The sequence below is a fragment of the Pelophylax lessonae genome, assembly GCF_965119305.1.
Source record: "Pelophylax lessonae genome assembly, chromosome: 3".
NCBI classification, from domain to species: domain Eukaryota; kingdom Metazoa; phylum Chordata; class Amphibia; order Anura; family Ranidae; genus Pelophylax; species Pelophylax lessonae.
In genome coordinates this window covers 225570860-225588976 of record NC_138770.1, presented here as the reverse complement: position 1 = coordinate 225588976, position 18117 = coordinate 225570860, and the positions used below count along the sequence as shown (strand labels likewise).

Genomic DNA, 18117 nt, shown 5'->3' with positions numbered 1-18117 from the left:
TGACATTTCAGTGGGGGGGACACAAACCTGCCCGTCAGGCATCTTATTTGTGACCGACGCGATGGAACTCAACGTTGCATATGCTTGATAGGCTGCTCCAGCAGAAACGTGCAGTTAATGACTACCTGTACGAACTCTGCGGCAGGACAGGTTTTGGGGAGCTTGGGTTTTTTTCACCTCGCCAGTGGCTGCTCATGCGGGATGCATGCAGACTTCTGTGGCCATTCAATGAGATCACCAAACTGGTCAGTCACGGCCAGGGCGCCATCAGTGACATCATACCTTACGCCTTCTTTCTGGAGCATGCATTGCGTTGTGTCATTGATCAAGCCATCGAGGAGCAGGAGCAGGAAGATGAGGAAGTCGCAATGTTGGATGAATTCCCAGTGGGTGCTACTCCATCTGACACAAGTCAACAACAGGAGTCTGAAGAGGAGTCAGAGGAGGATGGTGCCGGGGCCGTTGAAGAGGAGCAAGAAGAGCATGCTTTAAACCTTTCTGGGATCCCTGGTGTTATCCATGGATGGGGGGGAGGAGAACGAGGATGACATTATCCTGGATGATGAGCTGGAGCCAGGCCACTATACCGCTTCCAGTTTAGTGCGAATGGGGGCCTTCATGCTCCAGTGTTTTAAGGGGGACCCCGTATAAAAAGCATAAAGGGCAAGGACCAGTACTGGGTGGCAACGTACTTAGACCCCCGGTACAAACAAAAAATGGCGGTAATGTTACCAGCATCACAGAGGGCGTTCAGAATGCAGCACTTCCAGGCCTTCCAGGAATTCAACACATGTGACCAGTAGACCATGTTTCATTGAAATTCCTCATGACAGGCCACAAATATCTGCCAGACCGACATCCACCCACAACAATTCCTGGTCCTTGTCTTCGCTAAATACAGTGGAATAAAAGGCATTGCATGTCCATTAAATGCCTAATTTTTGGGGCCTTTCATGACGGACAATAATTTTTTCTGTCAATGCATAATGAACCTTCAGCCACAGAATACTACGTTCTTAGCTTTCAGGTAAACCCACGTGGGCTAATTTTTGCGGCCTTTTATGGCCGACACTTACTTATTTATCCTGTGAATGCCTAATGTACCTTCAGCCACCAAATACTACGTTCTTAGCTGTCAGGTAAACCCATGTGGGCTAATTTTTGGGGACTATACTGGCCGACACTTACTTCTGTATCCTGTGAATGCCTAATGTACCTTCAGCCACCAAATACTACGTTCTTAGCTGTCAGGTAAACCCATGTGGGCTAATTTTTGGGGCCTATACTGGCCGACACTTACTTCTGTATCCTGTGAATGCCTAATGTACCTTCAGCCACCAAATACTACGTTCTTAGCTGTCAGGTAAACCCATGTGGGCTAATTTTTGGGGCCTATACTGGCCGACACTTACTTTTTTATCCTGTGAATGCCTAATGTACCTCCAGCCACCAAATACTATGTTCTTAGCTGTCAGGCAAACCCATGTGGGCTAATTTTTGGGGCCTATACTGGACGACACTTACTTCTTTATCCTGTGAGTGCCTAATGTATCTCCAGCCACAGAATACAACGTTCTTTGCTGACAGGTAAACCCATGTGGGCTAATTTTTGGGGCCTATGCTGGCCGACACTTACTTCTGTATCCTGTGAATGCCTAATGTACCTCCAGCCACCAAATACTACTTTCTTAGCTGTCAGGTAAACCCATGTGGACTAATTTTTGGGGCCTATACTGGCCGACACTTACTTCTTTATCCTGTGAATGCCTAATGCACCTCCAGCCACAGAATACAACATTCTTTGCTGACAGGTAAACCCATGTGGGCTAATTTTTGGGGGCCTTTCATGGCCGACACTTACTTATTTATCCTGCGAATGCCTAATATACCTCCAGCCACAGAATACAACGTTCTTAGCTGTAAGGTAAACCGATGTGGGCTAATTTTTGGGGCCTTTTATGGCTGACACTTACTTCTGTATCCTGTGAATGCCTAATAAACCTTTAGCTACAGAATACAACGTTCTTAGCTGTCAGGTAAACCGATGTGGGCTACTTTTTGGGGCCTTTTATGGCCAACACTTACTTCTTTATCCTGTGAATGCCTAATTTTTCAGACTGGAATTGGAAATTAATGGGTCTGTAAAGGTTCCACCAAATTGTGGAATGGATGCGGACCCATTTTACAGATGTGTGAATGGTCCCTATATGTATTTGGCATGTATTTACCGGTAGCTGTCAGTTCTGGCTGATTTATGAAAAAAAAAAAAAAGAAAAAAATTTTTGCTGTAAAAAAAAAAAAAAAAAAATTTAGGGCAACTTTTCCAATTGCAATACTTCAGTTATGACATTGTCCATGTGGTGGGACTATTTGTGCACAGCTAGTAAGTCTTTTGTGGCTGCAAATATGACCTAAAGGTTTTTAAAGTTCGCCTCCCATTAAAGTCAATGGGGCCCGCTGCAAACTTGTGGTTCACGGACATTTGAGAAAATTTGCTGCGGACGCTTGCGGCTGAGAGAAGAGATGTGAGCGGCACAGCCGGATGAAGCAGAGGTAACAGACCAGACAGCAATACACTGAATGAGTCTGCGAGAGAACTCAGAGGTAGGGGAAGCAGCAGACCCAGACCCATATATTATGACTCTTTTACGTGCATTACCAACAAGACAGGAGATTGAGACACTTATCTCTAGACTGGAGGAAAATTACAGGAAAGATATAAAAAGTGTCCAAGGAGAGCTGGCTGAATTGACAGTAAAAGTCACGGCAGGAGAACTAGCAGTTTCTGAATTAACCCAGAGAGTCTGTGCCCTGGAAAATTCTAGAGACGCATATCGCAGTACAGCGACTTCATTACAGTTGCATGTGGAAGAGTTGGAGGATAGAAGCCGCCGAAACAACCTAAGGCTCAGGGGCCTGCCAAAGAACTCGGGAGGAGACCAGCTGCAGAAGGTGGTGAGAGACATTTTTTGTAAGGTTCTGGATTCCACCCTCCCTGATATATTGAAAATGGACAGAGTCCATAGGGTGCCTGGGCCTAGGTTAAAGGAATCAGGCAGAACACGGGACTTGATATGCAGGATTCACCACTATGCCCAGAAAGAGCAGATCCTTCAGGGAGGATGGACTAAAGGGTTAATTGAGTACAATGGAGCTAACATTAAAATACTGCCAGACCTCTCAAGAGCAACATTACTCCGGAGGGCTATGTTAGGCCCGGTTCTTGAGAAAGCAAGACAGTTGGGGTTCACATAACGCTGGAGTTATCCATTAGCGGTTACATTTCGGAAAGGACATGACTTTCTTTATGCACATTATGAATGGAATAGAAAGAACAAAACGGTACATGTATATGAATTGCTAAATATACATATATATATATTTTTTATATATTTATTATTTTATTTTTTTTATTATTATTTATGGGTTTGTTCCAGGAGAAGAAATGATTATTCTCTAGAGATGTGATATGGGTCATGGTGATAAAAGGGAGGGAAAAGATTAAGGTTAAAAGGGAAGGGGGGAAATCCCCCCTCCCTTTTTTTTTTTAACACAAATAACACATTGGGGCATTTTCAATATGAACTATAAAAAGAGGAAAGAGGTATTTGCACTCAGGGCTACAAATGAACAAAAAGGCTAAAAAAAAAAAAACATATGAACAAAAGGCAGCCAACTCAATAGGTAGATTACAGTCCTATAAATAGCAATGATCAAGGTAGGAGCAGCGCCAAAAAAAGTGCATTCATATTTAAACATATATATATATAAAGAACATGTAAAAGTCCCAGAGTCCTTGTAAAGCAGGGAAGAAAGGGAGAAATCAATCCCAGTTGACCAGTCACCGGTGTATAAAGCAAGAAAGGAAAGCCTATTTTCACCCTGTGATGACAATCAGGGCTCCTTACCAGGAGGTTTGACCCTCCTTTTACAGAGTGGTCAAGCTAGCGCCAGCAACACTTGGTGTAAATGGATGAATTGCTCTCAGCTTCCCCCGCTTAATAGGACTCCATTCCCTCAGTGAGATGATACAATTGAAGGATACCTCCGCACTGTCAATACGGGTTGCCTCTGTACGGATTCCTCCAGATCCTCTTCCGATGTGATTGTCACAAACCCCTCAGAGAGATCGGTTCACCATCGGTTCGACCCGAACATTGACTGTTCGAAATTTGGCCGAATTCTGAACTTTTTGCTGAAAAAGTTCGGAATTCGGCAACCAGAACCGACCAAAATGCAACGGGACAGGAACTGGGCTTTAAAAGCCCGTGATTGGACCAGAACCATCAGTAAAAGCCAATTGAGGGGGCAGGAGGATGCTAGGAATGTGATTGGAGTGACTAGGGGGTCCAGAGGCCAATCAGTAGTGAATACGCCCCCCAGTATATAAGATAGCCCAGCCAAAGCTCTAGCACTTTAATACAGGGCTGTGGAAGAGAGTGGAAGCAGTTCTGTTACTCCTGCTTCAAAAGTGTCATTTAGCAATTATTAGTGTGAGGAAAGGGATATCTAGTGTAGTTAGGGTACTATTTTCCACTATAGTTAGATTCAATAATCTAGTTTCTGTAGGGAAAGTGTGAAGTGTCAGGGTGACCGTAGTGTAGTGTAGGGTGAACTGACTCTGACTGCTATGGCAGGGTGACCAAACTCTTCCATGTCAGGGTGACCGCCATAGAAAAAAGATCGTTTGTATTACAATTGCAGTAGAGCAGGGTAGTGGCTTCGCTACTTTTACACCTGGCCGTTTTTCAGGTGTTTTATTGGGCTTTTTTGTGGACATCTTTGGAGGCAGGCATGACATCTGAACTTCTGTGTAGGGGTATATACACACACACACACACATGTATGTATATATACACATACATGTGTGAAAGTAGCAGAACCCTATGCCTTCGCTAATGAAATTATTTGCAGGCATAGGGCTCTGCTCCTATCACACCTATATATGTGTATGTGTATAAATACATATATGTGTATATATACCCCTATACAGAAGTTCAGATGTTATGCCTGCCTCCAAAGACGCCTAAAAAATGCCCAAAAAAAAATGCCTGCAACAACACACCTAGGCATTTATTGGGTTTTAGGGCTTCAAAATGGTGTTTTTTGATTACCAAAGTTCGGTCTCAATGGGGTTCTGAAATCCGGGCCGAACTTTCGGGAAGTTCGGGTGTTCTGGTCGAACCAAACTTTTCATCCCTAGTGTTGATCAAACACGGTTCTAGAGTGAAAAAAGAACGGGAAAAAAACGGAATTTTTGTAAAATCTTACCTGTAAAATTCCTTTCTCTGAGTCCTCCGACAGTCGCCGCCTCTTCATATTCGTCACATATGGGGTATTAGACTTTGCTCCGAAGGAGTAGCTAGGCAACAGAATATGTTAACATTAAAGCTTTTAACATATCCCACCCTCAAGGGGTGGTCCCCTCAGTCAATACCCTCCTACTTCCTGCAACCATATCTCAGTTTTAGTGGAATAGCAGTAGAGTATACAACCAAACCCCAAAAGAGGGGCGGGGGCGGCGACTGTCGGAGGACTCAGAGAAAGGAATTTTACAGGTAAGATTTTACAAAAATTCCGTTTTCTCTTACGTCCTCCGACAGTCGCCGCCTCTTCATATTCGTCACATATGGGGACGTCCCAAAGCAGTGCAAACATGAGGGGTGGGAAACGCATCCGCGCCGAAAAGGCAACGCAGTCTCCGCATCAAAGAAAGGAACCTTACCAAAGGAAGGAAACCAGCTGGGCAACAGGAAAAACAAGTGCTCAACAGGAGCAACAACCCAGGAAAAGACAAAAAACCAGGGGATACAAAACTTATCCCAACAGCCAGAGGTCCCCAACAAGGGACCCTAGGGAATTGCCGCACTAAGAACCTTGCGGCCAAAGGAAGCATCCGCCGATGCCTGAACATCTACTTTGTAGAATTTTGTGAACGTGTGTACGGTCGACCAGGTCGCCGCCTTACACACCTGGGCTACAGAAGCCCCATGACGACAGGCCCAAGACGTACTCAAAGATCTAGTAGAGTGCGCCTTCACAGGCACAGGGGGAACCTTCCCCTGCAAGGCATAGGCCTGTTCAATGGTCTGCCTGATCCATTTGGCGATGGTAGAGGCCGAAGCCGCCATGCCCTTCCGAGGACCCTCAGGAAGAACAAACAAGGAGTCCGACTTTCGAAAAGACTCAGTCGATTTAAGGTAAACCCTTATCGCCCGAACAACATCCAGAGAGTGCAATCTCACCTCCTTAGGATGTTTAGGCTTCGCGCACAGCGAAGGTAAGACAATATCCTCATTAAGATGGAATTCCGAAACTCGTTTCGGAAGAAAAGAAGGATTAGGTCGCAAGACCACCTTATCCAAATGAACAACCAGGTACGGAGACTTGCAGGACAAAGCTGCCAGCTCCGACACTCTGCGAGCCGAAGTGATCGCCACCAAAAAGGCGACCTTTTTGGACAACATAGACAACGAGATCTCCCTGATCAGTTCAAAAGGAGCACGTTGCAACACAGACAGAACGAGATTCAAGTCCCAAGGGGGCAAAGGATCCCTCCTAGGAGGAACCAGATGCCGCACACCCTGAACAAAAGTGCCAACCAAGGAGTTGGAAGCCACGGGACGTTGAAACAGAACAGCCAGCGCAGACACCTGACCCTTTATCGTAGCCAGCGCCAAACGCTGATCAACACCCGTTTGAAGGAAAGACAGCACACGGGAAACCGAGTACGTGCGGGGTGAAAACCCCCTGGACTCACACCAGGCAAAATAGGCCTTCCAAGTACGGTAATAAACCTTCCCCCGAGGAAGACTTCCTCGCGTTGATCAAAGTATGAACGACCTCTGGAGAGAGACCCTTCTCCTTCAGGACCTCGGTCTCAACAGCCAGGCCGTCAAAGCCAGCGACTGTAAAGCAGGATGGTATATCGGTCCTTGAGACAGGAGATTGTCTCGAAGAGGCAGACGCCACGGGGCGTCGACCGCCAGATTCACGAGGTCTGCGTACCAGGACCGGCGAGGCCAGTCCGGTGCCACAAGAATCACCGTGTTGCGTTCCGAGTGTAACCTGCGAAGGAACCTGGACAGCAACTGAATCGGTGGAAACGCGTACATCAGCCTGTACTGATGCCACGGGGCCACTAACGCGTCCGACGCGTCTGCCCGAGGGTAGCGCGTCCTTGCCACGAACCTTCTCACCTTGTTGTTGAGACGAGACGCGAACAGGTCCACATCTGTAAGACCCCACTTCGCGCACAACATCTGGAAGACAGCCGGGTGGAGAGACCATTCCCCCTGATCCAGGGTCTGGCGACTCAGATAGTCCGCCTGCCAGTTCTCCACCCCCGGAATGTGAACCGCCGTTATCGCCGGGACATGAGTCTCGGCCCAAGAGCCACTTCTCGAGCCGCTCGGGCACTCCTGGTGCCCACTTGGTGGTTGATGTAGGCCACCGCCGTGGCATTGTCCGTCTGCACCCGAACCGAGCAGCCCTGCAGCCGGTCCGTCCAGCGATGAAGACAGAGATTTATCGCACGCAATTCCAGAATGTTGATCGGAAGGGAAGACTCCCCCTCCGACCAAGTTCCCTGGGCGGACAGAACGCCCAGAACACCACCCCAGCCCGACAGGCTGGCATCCGTGGTGATCACCGTCCATGAGACAGGACGAAACGACTTGCCCCCGGACACCAACGGGGACTGGAGCCACCACAGAAGGTTTCTTCTGGTGCGATGACTCAACGAGATTTGAAGATCCAGAGATTGAGGTCGCCGTCCCACCTGGACAGTATCTCCGCTTGGAGACCCCGCGTGTGAAACTGGGCGAAGGGAATCGCCTCGAAGGCCGAGACCATCAATCCCAGACATCTCATGCACGTCCGCAGAGACGAGTGCGGAACGTCCCTGAGGGACCCGACTTCCTCCTGAAGAGTTCTGAGTTTGTCTTCCGGCAGGAAGACCTTCGCCTGCACCGAGTCCAGAATCATTCCCAGGTAGGGAAGACGAACCGACGGACTCAGTGTCGACTTTGGAAAATTTATCGTCCAACCAAACTCCTGCAGAGTTTGCATCGTGACAGACAGGTCCTTCTCCAGACCCTGGCTGGTCGCAGACCGAACCAGAATGTCGTCCAGATACCCCAGGACAGAAATGCCCTGGGCCCTCAATAATGCCAGAACCGGTGCAAGCACCTTGGTGAAGACCCGCGGAGCCGAGGCGAGACCAAAAGGCAACGCCACAAACTGGTAGTGATCCTCCGCAATGGCAAATCGAAGGAACCTCTGGTGACCCTCGAAAATGGGGATGTGAAGATACGCATCCTTCAAATCGATGGAGGCCATGAATTCCCCCGGAACCAGGGCAGCCACCACCGACCGCAGGGATTCCATGCGGAACTTGCGAACCCGCACAGAGCGGTTCAGAGCCTTCAAGTCCAGAATTGGACGAACCTTGCCCTCCTTTCTGGGCACGGTGAACAGATTGGAATAAAACCCCCGAAATCTGTCCCGATGAGGCACCGGAACCACCACTCCCTGAGCCCTCAGGTCCCGCACCGCCAGGTGCAGGTCCCGTAAACGCTCTGGAGACAGTTGAAGATTTGAGGGAAAAAATCTGCTCTCCGGCCGAGAGAGAAACTCGATCTTGTAACCAGATCGAACGATTTCCTGAACCCATCTGTCCCGCACACGGGCCAACCAGGGCTGAAGAAAACCGAGCAAGCGTCCCCCCACCCCAAAACTGGGTGAGGGCGCCCCTTCAGGCCGCACTGTTATGGGCTGCAGATCCGGATTGACCGGACTTCTGTTTCCCAGACCAGGGCTTCTTCTGAGAGCCTTGACCTTTGAACGGCTTGCCCTTGTAGTGCGGCCGAAAGGCACGAAAGGACCCCTGAGGGGGCCGAAAATTAGCATGCTTCTTCCCAGAAGCCCCCTTAGCCTTGGGGAAATGGGGCAAGAGAGTGCTCTTACCCCCGGTGATCCCCTTAATCAACACATCCAAGGACTCCCCAAAAAGGCGAGACCCATCATAAGGTAGATTGGCTAAGGTCTTACGTGAGGACTGGTCCACCGACCAACATTTTAACCAAACCAGGCGGCGAGACAACACCGCCACGCTGTGCACACGTGCAGCCAACGGAACCAGGTCCAGGTCCGCATCACACAGATACATGACACCTTGGTGTATTTGATCCACCATGTCCAGGGTCGCCGGCGAGGCCGCTTTGGCCACTAGGACGCGCCTAAGCATCTGCGTCCAACTTGCGATCGCCTGGGCCGCCATGAGAGAAGCAAACAGAGCCTTAAGCATAGAACCCGTAACAGAATAAGTATGACGGGCAAGAGACTCCAATCTCCTATCCGTGGCATCACGGAACACAGGGGAATCCTCTACAGGAATCGCAGTGGCTTTGTTTAAAACCGCAATTGCGTGATCCACTGGGGGAGGTACACACCACCTTTCATCAGTGGAAGGCGAGAAAGGATAACGCAGCTTGAATCTACTTGGTACAGCAAAAGGTTTGCGCAGATTGCGCCATTGTTCCTTAACAGCGTGCTGAAAATCATCATTGCAGGGGAAAACCTGCGGCGTCCTGCGTTTTCTCTGCGTCCCATAAGCCGCCAAGGCGGCGGGGGGAAACACTTCATCCTGCAAACGCAGCGTTTGCTTTATGGAAGCAATCAACTCATCCATGATTGCAAGCTCTTCAGGCGAGCCAGGGGGAGAATTATCAACCCCCTCAACATCAGCCTCCACCTCGGACCCCACTAGATCTAGGGAGGAGCGGGACCCCGATAAGGAGGCCCCCGCCATAACAGCCCCATCACCTTCACCCTCAGAATCAGAGGAAAGAGCAACTCTGGGCCTTTTAGTAGATTGAGCAGCCACCAGCATCTGTACCTGAGCAGCAAGGCCAGCCACAATAGTGGCTAAATCCCCCCCTGGGGGGGAAACAGCGGTCCCCTGGCTTTCCACCAAGGCGGTAGGAAATTTGCCCTCCTGAGAATCCATTGCCCCTGTAATGCCGGACAATAAAGGGTTAACTGCCCCTTTAAGCAAGCGCGGCAAGCGCAGCCCACCGCACCACACTCAAGCACAATGAGACCCCCACAGGGAATATGCAAACTGAACACAGGCAATGGATAGCAAGAACAGAAGGATAAAACCTGAGGAGACCCTCGCCGCTGCTGCTGCCTCGATCGGTGTTCCTGGAAAGAGGAAGTGATGCTGCCAGGGCGCTCTATGAAAGCCTAGGGAGGCTACAAGAAAATGGCCGCCATGCATGTAAAACATGCGGCCGGAGCGAGTGTAGGCAAAATGGCGCCGTTTGGCGCCGAAACCGCCGCTCCACAGTGCATTAATGCACACATGACATCCCTCTATAAGAATACATGTCAGATCGCCGCAGCGATCGCTGTATATGCCCAAACATGCCAAAAAAAAACATGCCCCACAGCACACAGCTTCACACACTGACCAGGCTGACACACACAGTGTCACACAGCTCCCCCCCCCTTGCAGCCCACAGCATGCAGCCGAGAGATAGGGAGACAAGCAGTGTGAATAGAGGCAGGTTACACAGTCCCAGACTGACACCCCCCCAGACAGACAGGTCCCCACATAAATACACTTACCTCACATGGCGTGGGGGACCCGCACAGGCGAACAAGCCGCTGCACATGAGGCAGGGAGAGTCGCAGTCAAGACGCACAAAATGGGGGTTAAGAAACCGCACAGCGTCCAGTGAGGTAGCCACCTCACCAATCATCCCTGCACCGAACAGGGATGGGTCGTTCACTGTGCCAGGAGCGTTACCTGGCTGAACGCTCGATGGCAGGCTGGGAAGCCACTGACCCACGACCTGCGACCAGGGGGATCAGCCCGAGACCCAGCCCGCATGATCCTCTTCATCAGAAGAACTAACTAACGCTGACAAAAGTAACAGCTAAGTAAAGGTAGAGAGAAAACTCAAACAAAATTTCAAAAAGAAGAAAGAGTCTGGGGCAGAAAGCCCCAGCACAGAGAAAGCCAGCCACTCCTGACAAGCTAGACATTAAAACTGAGATATGGTTGCAGGAAGTAGGAAGGTATTGACTGAGGGGACCACCCCTTGAGGGTGGGATATGTTAAAAGCTTTAATGTTAACATATTCTGTTGCCTAGCTACTCCTTCGGAGCAAAGTCTAATACCCCATATGTGACGAATATGAAGAGGCGGCGACTGTCGGAGGACGTAAGAGAAAATAGCTTTTGCTACTTTCTTCTCTGCAAGATACAGAAAACAGGCATAAACAGATATTAACAACTAATTTAGAGAGAGAGGCAATATCCCTGCGGAGGCAAGTTACTGATCTTTTACAATATGAAGCTAAGGCGGCCATGCAAAGAAGTCATAAATTGGGATACGAATCAGGTAATAAATGTGGAAAGCTTTTAGCGAGGGCAGTGAAAGATATAAAAACAACCACATATGTCCCTCAAATTTCATCCCCTAAAGGGGGTAAAATGTTACTTCCCAAACAGATTGTACAGACTTTTAGGGATTTCTATTCTGCATTATACAGTCTTCCAGACCACAGACAGGGGGTAGCTCAGATTGAGGAATATTTGGTTACATGACAACTCCCCATTGGAAATCTGTGATGAAATAGAATCACCAATAACTTTGTTAGAAATACAACAGACTTTGAATAAGATGAAGATAGGTAAGGCACCAGGGCCAGATGGATTCACCCTTCAATATTATAAAACCTATTTCTCAATACTGGGTCCCTACCTAGTAAAACTGTTCAATGAAATGGGATCTAACTGTGCTTTTAGTAGAGACACGCTGAGGGCACATGTTACAAGAGGGTAAGGATTTGACTCTATGTGGAAGCTATAGGCCCATTTCATTACTTAACACTGAGTTAGAAATTTTTACCAAGATATTAGCTTCCCATTTATCACAGCATCTGCACCATTTGATTCATTTAGATCAGGCAGGACCCAATAGAGAAGCAAGAGATAACACCACAAGAGTGCTCAACTCGGTCCATATAGCAAAAAACCCGTAATTACCGTGTGTTTTTGTGGGAACAGATGCAGAAAAAAGCCTCCGATCACGTCAACTGGGATTTTATGTTCTCCACTCTGAAGTATATCGGTCTGGGAGAAAAAATGCTGAAGTGGATTTCCTCTAGATACTTAAAATCAGTTCAAGTGAAGGTCAATGGGATCCTTTCGGACCCCTTTTCTTAGTAAATGGGACAAGATAGGGGTGTCCTCTCTCCCCTATTCTTTTTGTATTATCATTAGAGCCGTTTCTATGCAAAAATTAGACATAACCCAAACATAGAAGGCATTTTGGTGGGGAAAACCCAATATAAAATCTCCGCTTACGTGGATGATTTACTGTTTTCACTGACGAAACCTGCTATATCACTCCCAAAATTGCTTAGAGAATTTGAACACTATGGTGCCCTTTCTAATTTGAAAATAAATCTGAATAAATCGGAGGCTATGGGTGTAGGAATACCTTTTGCCTTTCTACAGAATTTGCGACATAGCTTTGGGTTCAAGTGGACAGATAAGCCTTAAATTATTTGGGTACTCTTATGCCCGTAGAGGTTTCTCGGGTATATGAATATAACTTCCCTGCCCTTTTGACAGAAACTCGCCTAAAGCTCGAGAATTGGCATACAGGACTGCACTCATGGTTCGGCAGGTGTAACCTACTTAAGATGATTATACTTCCGAAATGTCTCTATCTTTTTCAAGTATTTCCTATTCATATCCCTAGTAGTTATTTCAAACAAGCCTATTCCCTATTTACTAGGTTTATTTGGTCACATAAAAAACCCTGCATTTCGCGACAACTGCTAACCCTCCCTAATAAATTTGGAGGAGTGGCAATCCCAGATTTACATAAATACTATCAAGCAGTGCAAATACGCAGACAAGTAGATTGATGCCGTCATGGTGACTCCAAACTGTGGGTACACCTTAAACAGGCACAAACGACTATACTCCTTAAGTGAGCTCTCTGGTGTTATGATCAATTACCGACAGAACTGAAACTACACCCCCTGATAGGTAATACATTAAAGATTAGCCTCTTCGCCTGTCTTCAAGGCTCTTTGTCCTCAAGAGAGTCACTGTTATATCCCATTTTGGAGGGGAGTTTATGTCTCAGTTGGACCCTGTAGTAGGTTTTTGCCACCGTCCCAAAAGATTCTAAAATTGTGTTGGATGTGGGTGCCTCAAACCCAGGTAAGGGGACTTTAAGGGCAAGAGTAGGTTAGAGAATAACGTTGTAAAAGAAGAAAATTTATTGATAATAATAGTAACAGATTACATATTAAAGATGGGATGACCCATAGACAATTGGTGTATGGGTAAAGCCCATAGTGTGAAGTCAGAAAAGTATGGAAAAATTGTGACTTGAAGACGGTGATAGAGATCCACCTATTTTGCTGTTTCTATTTTCCAGGTTGGGGGATAAACAGAATCCAAAGCAAAATAAGGGAAAAGGATCTTGGGTATGATCCTAATAGGTCCTACGCGTTTCGGCCCGATGAGGGCCTTTCTCAAGGATAAATCACCAATTCTATAAAGCAATAATAGAAGTGTTATCATTTGATGCATAAACTCATAAGGTGAAATTTATGTAAAACAATGAAAATGATAATAATGACGATTAATAACATACATGTTTTTAAGCCCGAATGTTGCATGTCAATACACCTTTCTTTGATACTCAAACTGCAGCGGGAACCGTATGCTGCTAACAGGCGGCGTCACCCTCCTGTGTTGTGAACAAAAACAGAATGTTTATGGGAATTGAGTAGGGTTGATTTAGAAGGAAAAAAAAAAAGTGATAATAAAAATTACTTTACTTTTGCAAAGAACTGTGTGATCCTGGTGGATTTCGTCACAGTTTGCATAATGTGTCATCAGAGGCTTCAATCCGTTGACTGAGTACGTTTCTAAGAAAATATATGGTATATAATAATTTCTTGGTCAGCTATTGCATTTAAAATAATCAATAGTGACAGTATTAATTTTTAGGGTGTATATTTCAAATAAAGTATTTTTGTATTATTACTTGTGTATCCAGTGTTGAAAATCCTGGTTACTTCGACTTTTTGTTATATCAGCAAAAAGATGCAAACTGTAGGGGTAAAAGTATAAGTATAGGTGAAGTTCCCATTTAAATGATGGAACAGCGATGTTTCCTTTTCCAGGAGCTGGAATGAAGCTTACCTAGTTGTCCACAGCAGCATCTACTTCCGTGACCTCACCGCTCCCTCTGTTGGCAGCGGAATGAGTGTCTACGGACGTTCCCCGGCCGTTTATGTGAGCCGCCCATGCGCTCATTGGCTTTGCGGCATCACATGACACGGACCCATTATGCAACCAGCCGAGAAGTGGAAGTGCGCATCCCCGGCGGCCCTCCGGTCGTGTCATAACGGCCGCCGACACGGTTTTAAATGGAGCATTGTTCCTCTGATGGAAATCGGAATGGGGTGCCAATCACCCTGCTTGTGCCCCAAGCACCCCGACCCTTGGATCGGGGTTATCCGTGCCGGGTGCAGTCTTAGAGTTTTAAAAGAATCGGTGTTGGCAAATCGGGCTGTACAATATATGCTCAATATTCAATCATATGTTTATAATACAAATGACATACATGATTACAATTTTGTCCGTTCCTAGGAACATACATAATATTATTTTGGTGTAGTTTTAACAGCAGTAAAAGTTTTGTTGAGGTTTAGAAAGTGCACCGAATCGGTGCTTAGGTAAGTCCAGAAGGTGAACGATATGGTTAGTCTGATGTGTGCATTCATTGAAAATCCATAGGGGAGAGGACAAACATCTATATATATATATATATACATATATACAGGTTAAAAGGGAAAAATCAGGTGAACTTCGTTATGATGCCTTTCTAGACATTAGACCTTAATGGAGTACCAGTTGATCGCTATAGCGACCAGAAGAGTTTAGAGTGGGGAGGCGAAGTAACCAGCATTTTCAACACTGGATACACAAGTAATAAGTAATAATACAAAAATACTTTATTTGAAATATACACCCTAAAAATTAATACTGTCACTATTGATTATTTTAAATGCAATAGCTGACCAAGAAATTATTATATACCATATATTTTCTTAGAAACGTACTCAGTCAACGGATTGAAGCCTCTGATGACACATTATGCAAACTGACGAAATCCACCAGGATCACACAGTTCTTTGCAAAAGTAAAGTCATTTTTATTATCACTTTTTTTTTTTTTTTCTAAATCAACCCTACTCAATTCCCATAAACATTCTGTTTTCGTTCACAACACAGGAGGGTGACGCCGCCTGTTAGCAGCATACGGTTCCCGCTGCAGTTTGAGTATCAAAGAAAGGTGTATTGACATGCAACATTCGGGCTTAAAAACATGTATGTTATTAATCGTCATTATTATCATTTTCATTGTTTTGCATAAATTTCACCTTATGAGTTTATGCATCAAATGATAACACTTCTATTATTGCTTTATAGAACTGGTGATTTATCCTTGAGAAAGGCCCTCATCGGGCCGAAACGTGTAGGACCTATTAGGATCATACCCAAGATCCTTTTCCCTTATTTTGCTTTGGATTCTGTTTATCCCCAACCTGGAAAATAGAAACAGCAAAATAGGTGGATCTCTATCACCGTCTTCAAGTCACAATTTTTCCATACTTTTCTGACTTCACACTATGTGCTTTACCCATACACCAATTGTCTATGGGTCATCCCATCTTTAATATGTAATCTGTTACTATTATTATTATCAATAAATTTTCTTCTTTTACAACGTTATTCTCTAACCTACTCTTGCCCTTAACCACTTTACCACCGGAGGATTTTGCTGTCTTCCGTCCAGGCCACTTTTTGCGATTCGGCGCTGTGCGACTTCAACTGACAATTGCGCGGTCGTGCGACGCCGTACCCAAACAAAATTTACGTCCTTTTTTTCCCACAAACAGAGCTTTCTTTTGGTGGTATTTGATCACCTGTGCGATTTTTACTTTTTGCGCTATAAACAAAAAAAGAGCGTTTATTTTGAAAAAATAACAATATTTTTAACATTTTTTTATATGAAATTCCCCCCAAAAAAGATGTAAAAACCAATTTTTTTAAAAAAATTTGGCCAATTTGTTTTCTGCTACCTATGTTTGGTAAAAAAAAATCGCAATAAGCGTATTTTGATTGGTTTGCGCAAAAGTTATTGCGTTTACTAACAAAGGGAAAGATTTCTGTCATTTTTGGTGTTTTTTATTTTAACGCGTAATGGCGGCGATCTGCGATTTTTTTTGCGGGACTGCGTCATTGCGGCGGACAGATCGGACCCTTGACTGACATTTTTGACACTTTTGGGGGTACCAGTGACATTACTGCAGTAATCAGTGCTATATATGTGCACTGTTACTGTAAAAATGACACTGGCAGGGAAGGGGTTAATTTTATTGGAGAGGGAGGGGTTAATGTATGCCTGGTGCTTACTGACGTGTAGGGGGGAGGTGACTGAGTGAGGCATGGACAGATCGGATGTCCAGCTATGCTGAACAGTCCGATCTGTCACTCCCTGTCACTATGGAGCCCCTCGGGTCTGGTATGGATTTTAAGGGGAACCCTATGCCAAAACTAAAAAAAAAAACGCTGTGGGGTCCCCCCAAAATCCATACCAATCCTTCATCCGAGCAAGCAGCCTAGCTGGACAGGATAAGGGGGGACGAGTGAGCGCCCCCCCCCTGAACCATACCAGGCCACTTGCCCTCAACATTGGGAGGGTGCTTTGGGGTGCCAAGGGTCTCTTCCCGACAACCCTGGGCTGTGGTTGTGAGGGTCTGCGGGTGGGGGGCTTATCAGAATCTGGAAGCCCCTTTTAACAAGGGGGCCCCCAGATCCCTCCCTATGTGAATGGATATTGGGTACATCGTACCCCAACCCATTCACCAAAAAAGGGTACAAAAAATATAAAGACAAAAGCCAGTTTTTGACAATTCCTTTATTAAAAAATAAAAAAATAGTGTCCCCGATGGAAATTCATCGTTAATCACGTCGCCCACCGCCGCACCCGAAAAATAGAAAAAAAAAGAAGCTCCTCCTGCCTCTTCAGACGCCTCCAGCGCAATGAGCTGTTTGAGTTTTTACAGCTCTTTTGTAGGAATCGGATGTCATGAGCACCCCATAATGCTCTGCTCAGACGCAGTGAATAAAATACTGATGTCACGTCAGAAGGGTCCCACCCCTTTCCCATAAAAGAGCTGTCACAGCTCCAGCAGCTCATTACGCTGGTGGCGACTTAAGAGGCGGGAGCGTTTTTTTTTTTTTTTTTTCGGGTGCGAACTTCCCGCCGAGCTCCCCGTTTGTTCGGTGTTCAGCGAACACACAAACGCCCGATATTTGAGTTGAACTTACATTCAACTTGAACTCAAAGCTCATCCCTACCTATCAGGGATATATGTGAATAATCACATAGACACAACCCTCACATCAGCTATGTGCATGCTACAGTCAATAGTTCTATTTGTAGACTGTAACTATGAATGCACATTTGGCTTAAGGTATGAAGCAATGATTTTTAACAACTGCCGCCAAGTACTCTTTTGCTTGTTTTTACATTTGTGAGGGAAGAAATTACACCTTAAAGACTTCTGTTATAAGTCAAGGTTGTAGTTCTAAGTAAATATTGTAAGGAGGAAAGTTCAAATTGCTAGTAAATTAAACTTTTATTACCGGCTTCATTAAAAAAAAAACCCTCCAAAGGTCTCCTAAAAATTCCTAACAGACTTTTAAAGGTCTGCGATGTACTTTGGAGGACCTTTGGGGTCTGTGTGCCATTTTTTTGTTTTTAAAATGAAGCCAGAAGGGAGATGTCATTTGCCGGCAATTCAAAACTCTTTTTTTCCATTGTAAATGTCAGTGGTTTAAAAAAAAAAAAAAAAAATCATATCGCCTGGACAAATGGAATTTTTTAAAGAACTTTTTTTTTTTTATTGACATGTTTTTCCCAGCATGAGCATGTACTTAACATATTAGCATGTTAACATACACTATATTACTAAAACTATTGGGATGTCTGCCTTTACACACATAT

At 45.8% G+C, this 18117-nt stretch overlaps 1 protein-coding gene across 1 annotated transcript in view; it reads right to left on the bottom strand.

Annotated features, from left to right (window-relative positions):
- Nucleotides 1–18117, bottom strand: part of SLC9A9 (solute carrier family 9 member A9) — a 1314986-nt gene that overhangs the window by 895534 nt on the left and 401335 nt on the right. The gene's annotated exons all lie outside the window — the stretch shown is intronic.